The sequence below is a fragment of the Zalophus californianus genome, chromosome 13 (genome assembly GCF_009762305.2).
Source record: "Zalophus californianus isolate mZalCal1 chromosome 13, mZalCal1.pri.v2, whole genome shotgun sequence".
NCBI lineage: Eukaryota > Metazoa > Chordata > Mammalia > Carnivora > Otariidae > Zalophus > Zalophus californianus.
The window spans coordinates 67,257,477-67,263,476 of NC_045607.1; the positions used below are offsets into that span (position 1 = coordinate 67,257,477).

At 46.7% G+C, this 6,000-nt stretch overlaps 1 pseudogene; it reads left to right on the forward strand.

The window, feature by feature from the left end:
* Positions 1–1,956: 1,956 nt before the first annotated feature.
* Positions 1,957–3,810, forward strand: LOC118356178 (annotated as a pseudogene).
* Positions 3,811–6,000: the final 2,190 nt, after the last annotated feature.

Consider the following 6,000-nt stretch of genomic DNA (forward strand, 5'->3'; position numbering starts at 1 on the left):
AATCCCTTTGACCCCTGCCCTCCCTGAGCAGAGAAGTGCTGGAGACCTGGTGAGAGGTCTCTACTCTCTGCTGTGAACTCCCACCAGCATAGAACATTCCCTGGGGGCCTCACTGGACAGCTCAGCTGTTACCAACCTCGTCATATAGCTTCCCGTGCGCCGCCTTCCACCGGGACCAGTGCGCATCTAAGCTCTGGTCGGGTTGTGGAGCAGCTGTGGTTATTCCCAAGCAAAGGGCAGCCAGGAAGAGAGAAGGATGCATGTTCCAAAACCCAGGAAGGGAAAACACATGAGTTTCTGATTAGACCAAACCACCCGAAAAGCCATGCTCCTTTCTTCTGTGATGTTAGAGCCACTAAGGTGGAGTACAGACATGGACTTTAACCTCCCGAGGGTTTCCAAGGGGCGGTGGAGGAAGGCTGAGGGTGTGGCATGTGCAGGGGGCCCGCTGCCCTGCTCCCCGCCCTGCAACCCGCCTGCAGCTTCTGGGGCATGTGAACAGGAACACGTAGCACTACCATCCTGTAGCCCGGCCGGTGGGGTGTACGATGGGGCCGAGCCTGAGGACAGTACCTCCAGGGAGCCCTGAACCTCTGACCCAAAATGTGGTGGCCAAACTGGTTTGGGGACTGGCCCCGTCCCTCAGGACCGGCCTTGGCTTCACCTGTGGCAGTTACAGCTATGCTGACCCAGTCACAAGTGAAAGTCTAGGGGTCTCCCAGGTTGGGTGAGGGTCCCAGGCTTTGCATGGAAGGCCCCGGTTTTCCCAGGGCCAGCCCTACCCCCTACGTGTCTACACTGTGATTAACTACACCTGCCTGTGTGCAGAACTTCTGCCTCTGGGCCTACTGGCAGGTGGCAAGGCACCTGGACAAGTGGCACGTGATCAGTTGACCCGGAGGAGGGGAAGCTGGGGGACCAGGGAGAGTGCTGAGGGGAGATCCATACCTTCTCTGGGGACCCAGATCAACTGATTACCCCAAATTCATGCTCTGGCAAGTGGCTCATGAATAGAAGTCACAGGGAAGCCCAAGTAGGTTTTCAGCCTCAGCCTGCATGTCCTTCAGTCCTAGAATTGTGGGTTAAAATCTCCCTGAGGATTGAGAACACCGTAATCTAGTCTAGTGGTCCCTGATTATTCCAGACAAAGGTGGAGGCAAGTGGAGGAAACAGAGCCCACAGACAGATTTATTAGCACTGTTTCAGGATGGGATGCCTCTGGGTTTTGGAAGAATCTGGAGTGGCCTGGCAATCCCCAGACACTTGCCCAAGTCCATGGAAAGAAAGGGGACACACGGAGTGGTGTCCAGGGAAGCCATGGTATTCTGTAATTCTCCTCTCCAGTCTCCATTAGGCAGAGATTCTTCTTCCTTCCCAAAGTCAACAGAAAAGCTTTATTTCCAGAAAAATGTGGTTTAATAAAATGAGGAAAGGTGGAATGTAGAAACTGCTTTTTCCTCCCCACTCTCTGCATAATGGATTATTATTTTCCTCAGTATCCAAGGTCCTTTTCTTGAGATTTAATTTAAATAAGTTTAAGAAAGATGTTATTTTAAACAAAAAAGTATTCATCAGGAGACCATGATTTTGCCCTCTGAAGATCAGTTTTGCTCTCCACACGTCTAGACAGTGGGTCACAGCCTCCTTCTCCAGGCCCACGCCCGTGAGACTCCCCCCTCCCCTCTGTGATCCTGCTCACGGGATCTATGCTGGTGGGAGTTCACAGCAGAGAGTAGCTGCTCCAGGCCGCTCTAACCAAGGCAGTAAGCGAGGCACCGGGACTGCACGACGGTGGGGGCCTATGTCCTGCTGCGCGGTTGCTGGAGAGCAGCTCCCGGAGCGTCAGCCCAGCCCTGGTCAAGGTTTCCCCTCCTCTCTGTCAGCACATCCATTTGGTGCAGGTGAGTTGGTTTTAAATAGAAATAAAGATGATAGTTTGTTTTTCTGCAGAATGAAAAAGGATGGAGGAGAGCAGTGTGGGCGAAGAATATGAAAATGATTGAACGGCACAATCAGGAATTCAGTCAAGGGAAACACAGCTTCACGATGGCGATGAACGCCTTTGGTGACCTGGTGAGTGTGGCAGGATTGCTGAGTGTTTCATGCGTCCTTCCTCAGTACTTTGCCAAAAAATCTCATGCTTGTCAACATTCTATTTCCTTTTCCTTGAAGACCAGTGAAGAATTCAGGCAGGTGATGAATGGTCTTCAAATACAGAAGCATGAGGAAGGGAACGAGTTCCAAGCACCTCCCTTTGCTGAGACCCCCTCCTCTGTGGACTGGAGAAAGGCTACGTAACCCCTGTGAAGGATCAGGTGAGACGGTATTCAGCAGGTCACCCTCAGGAGTGAAGGTGAAAGGAATCAGTGTCCTTGCTGTGGTCGGCTGAGAAACGTGTACAGTTGTCTGTGTTTTAAGAGAGTTTTCACATGTGTGGGCTGTTGTCAAATCTTGCTATTGGTTTTGTAGCCTGAGAGCTTTTTAATTTGGTTTCAGGGTTTTTGTGGCTTGTGTTAGGCTTTTCATGCAACAGGTGCCCTCCAAGGACAAATGTTCCGGAAAACTGGCAAACGTTGTTGCATTGAGTGAGCAGAACCTGGTGGACTGCTGTCTGTCTAAAGGCCAGGAGGGCTGTAGCAGTGGCCTGATGGTAACACCTTCTCCCAGTATGTGAAGGACAGCAGAAGCCTGGACTCAGAGGAAACCTATCCATACCGTGCACAGGTAAATGGAGCTCCTTATCTTATTATCAAAGTTGAACATTTTCAGGGAAAAGAGATATCATATTTACTATTCACATTCTAGATTGTAGCCTTTGTATCTGCAAACTCTGAGAACTGTCATTGAAATGTATTAGTCTTGCACAGTTCTCTGCTTCCATCCTTACCACATTGCTGTTCCTGCGGCTATGATATGCGCTGATATGCATACTGTCCCATATATAGTACAGATGTCTCCAGAATGAAAAATTTCTCAGGGACAGGTAGACCAAGAATTTCTTATTTAAATAGAAGCCTGCAAGAGGAGCGGAGTTAAGGTGGTGGAGGAGTAGGGGGACTGTAAGTTGGTCTCATCCCTCGAATACAACTAGATAGTTATCATTCTGAAGACTCAAGAAATCAATTGGAGATCTGAGAAAACAGATGCTGCAAGTCTATAAGTAGACAAGCGACCACTGTTTGCAAGGTAGGAGGCATGGAGACAGGAATCCAGGGTGGTATTCAGAGGATAGGGCGGAGGGGAGGGAGGTGGCTTAAGGAGGCTACTGGAGCAGAGCGCAAAATCGGGACTTCTTAGAAGTGCGGGACGTCCCTGGCTTAAAAAGCTCAGGTGGGGAAGCGGGACAGAATCGCAGGTGGAACAGCGTGGTCTCAGGATCCCCGGGGTCACAAGAAGAATGGGGCTGACAGTGCAGCAGAATTCTGAGCCATCAGGGCGGGGAAGCCGGCTGCAAACAGGGAGTCCAGGCTCCAGCATTCAGCTGTCTGTTGCCATAAACTGGGAACCGTGGCTGGTGGGGGCGACCGCTCTCTGAGCAGGGGCCCAGCAAGGGGCCCAACTGGGGTGAGACTCCCCTCCCTCCCCCGGAGGAGAGGCTCAGGTGTGCACTGTAGGAGTCCTGTGCCTGAGATAGAAATACTCAGTCACAGGCTGAGTGAGCACAGAGTTCTGATGGAAACCAGGGACACAAGAGTGATTGTTTGCTTTTCTGTGAGGGCTCACTGAAGAGTGAGGGGTGTGAACTTTGAGCTCCCTGGCTAGAGATCAGGGTGCCCCCGTTGCCCGCTCCCCGCCCCCCATCAGTGGTGAAAGCCTGCAGGGAGCAAAACAGCGCCGCCTTAGTGGAGTCTGGAGCCGCTTACACTGAACCCTGCCTCCCCAGTGCCCGGGAGAAGCATTGCCACTAGGGCAAGTGCACCTGAGAATCAGAGCAACAGGCCCTTCCCCAAGAAGACCAGCAGGAACAAATGGCTAGCACCAAGTTTATGCATCATAGAGAACTGCAAAGCTTCAGCTCCTCAGGGAAGTAGTATATAGCATTCTTTGAATTTTTGTTCTTTAGTCTTTTAGTATTAATGTTTCAGTTATTTTCTTATTTTCTCAATTATTTTTTATTTTTTTAAATTTTCATATATACTTTATATATGTAATTTTTTGTTTCATTTTATTTTATTTTATTTATATATATATTTTCTTTCTTATTTTGGGATCTAGTTTCTTTTAACAAGCAGACCAAAATATACCCAGTATACAGTGTTTTGGTTTTTTTCTGTTGTTGTTGTTACTGTTTTTTTTCTCTTCCTTCTTTTCTTTTCTGGACAAATGACAAGATGGACAAATTCACCCCAAAAGAAAGAATAGGAAGTAGTACTCACTGCCAGGGACTTAATACGGACATAAGTAAGATGTTTGAACTGGAATTTAAAACAGTGATTATAAAGATACTAGCTGGACTTGAAAAAAGCATAGAAGACTCTAGAGAATCCCTTACTGTAGAGATAAAAGAACTAAAATCTAGTGAGACTGGAATTAAAAATGCCATTACTGATATGCAGTCCCAAGTGCAAGGATGAACAAAGCAGAAGAGCCATTCAGTGATATAGAAGATAAAATGATGGAAAGTAATGAAGCTGAAAAGAAGAGGGAAAGGAAACTATTAAATCACAAAGGTAGACTTAGAGAACTCAGCAATTCCATAAAGTGAAATAATATCCATATTATAGGAGTCCCAGAAGATGAAAAGTGGGGAAAAGGGGCAGAAAGTTTATTTGAACAAATTATCGCTGAGAACTTCCCTAATCTGGGGAAGGAAACAGACATTTAGGTCCAAGAGGCACAGAGAATGCCCCTCAAAAATCAACAGAAATAGGGGAACACCTTGACATAGTATAGTGAAAATTGAAAACTACAAAGATAAAGAGAAAATCCTGGAAGAAGCTCAGGACAAGAGGTCCTTAACCTACAAGGGTAGTCACATAAGGCTGGTAGGAGATCTGTCCACAGAGACCAAGCACGCCAGAAAGACAGCATGATATATTCAACATGCTAAATGGGAAAAATATGCAGCCAAGAATATATTATCCAGCAAGGCTGTCATGCAGAATAAAAGGAGAGAGAAAGAATTTCCCAGACAAAGGAAAACAAAAGGAATTTGTGAACGCTGAAACAGGCCTGCAGGAAATACTAAAGGGGATCCCGTGAGTGGAGAGAGAGCCCCAAAGTAAACAAAGATCAGAAAGGAACAGAGAAACTCTACAGGAGCAGCGACTTTACAGGTAATACAATGGCACTAAATTCACATTTTTCAATAATTACCCTGAATGTAAATGGACTAAATGCTCCAATCAAAAGACATAAGATGTCAGAATGGATAAGAAAAAAAGACCCATCGATATGCTGCTTACAAGAGACTCATTTTAGACCCAAAGACACCTGCAGATTGAGAGTGAAGGAGGAGAGAACTATTTATCTTGCCAATGGACATCAAAAGAAAGTTGGAGTAGCAATCCTTATATCAGACAAACTAGACTTTAAACCAAAGACTGTAATAAGAGGTGAAGAAGGATACTATATCATAATAAAGGGCTCTATCCAACAAAAAGATCTAATAATTGTAAATATTTATGCCCCTACTTGGGAGCAGTCAAATATATGTCAATTAATAAAAAAATTAAAGAAACTAATTGATAACAATACAATAAAAGTAGGGGACTTTAACACCCCACTCACAGCAATGGACAGATCATCTAAGCAGAAGATCAGCAAGGGAACAAGGGCTTTGAATGACACACTGGGGAGCACCTGGGTGGCTCAGTCGGTTGGGCATCTGCCTTTGGCTCAGGTCATGATCCCAGGGTCCTGGGATCGAGCCCCACATCGGGCTCCCTGCTCAGCCAGGAGTTGGCTCTCTCTCTCTCTTTTTTTAATAAAGATTTTATTTATTTATTTGACAGAGACAGAGAAAGCGAGAGCAGGAACACAAGCAGGGGGAGTGGGAGA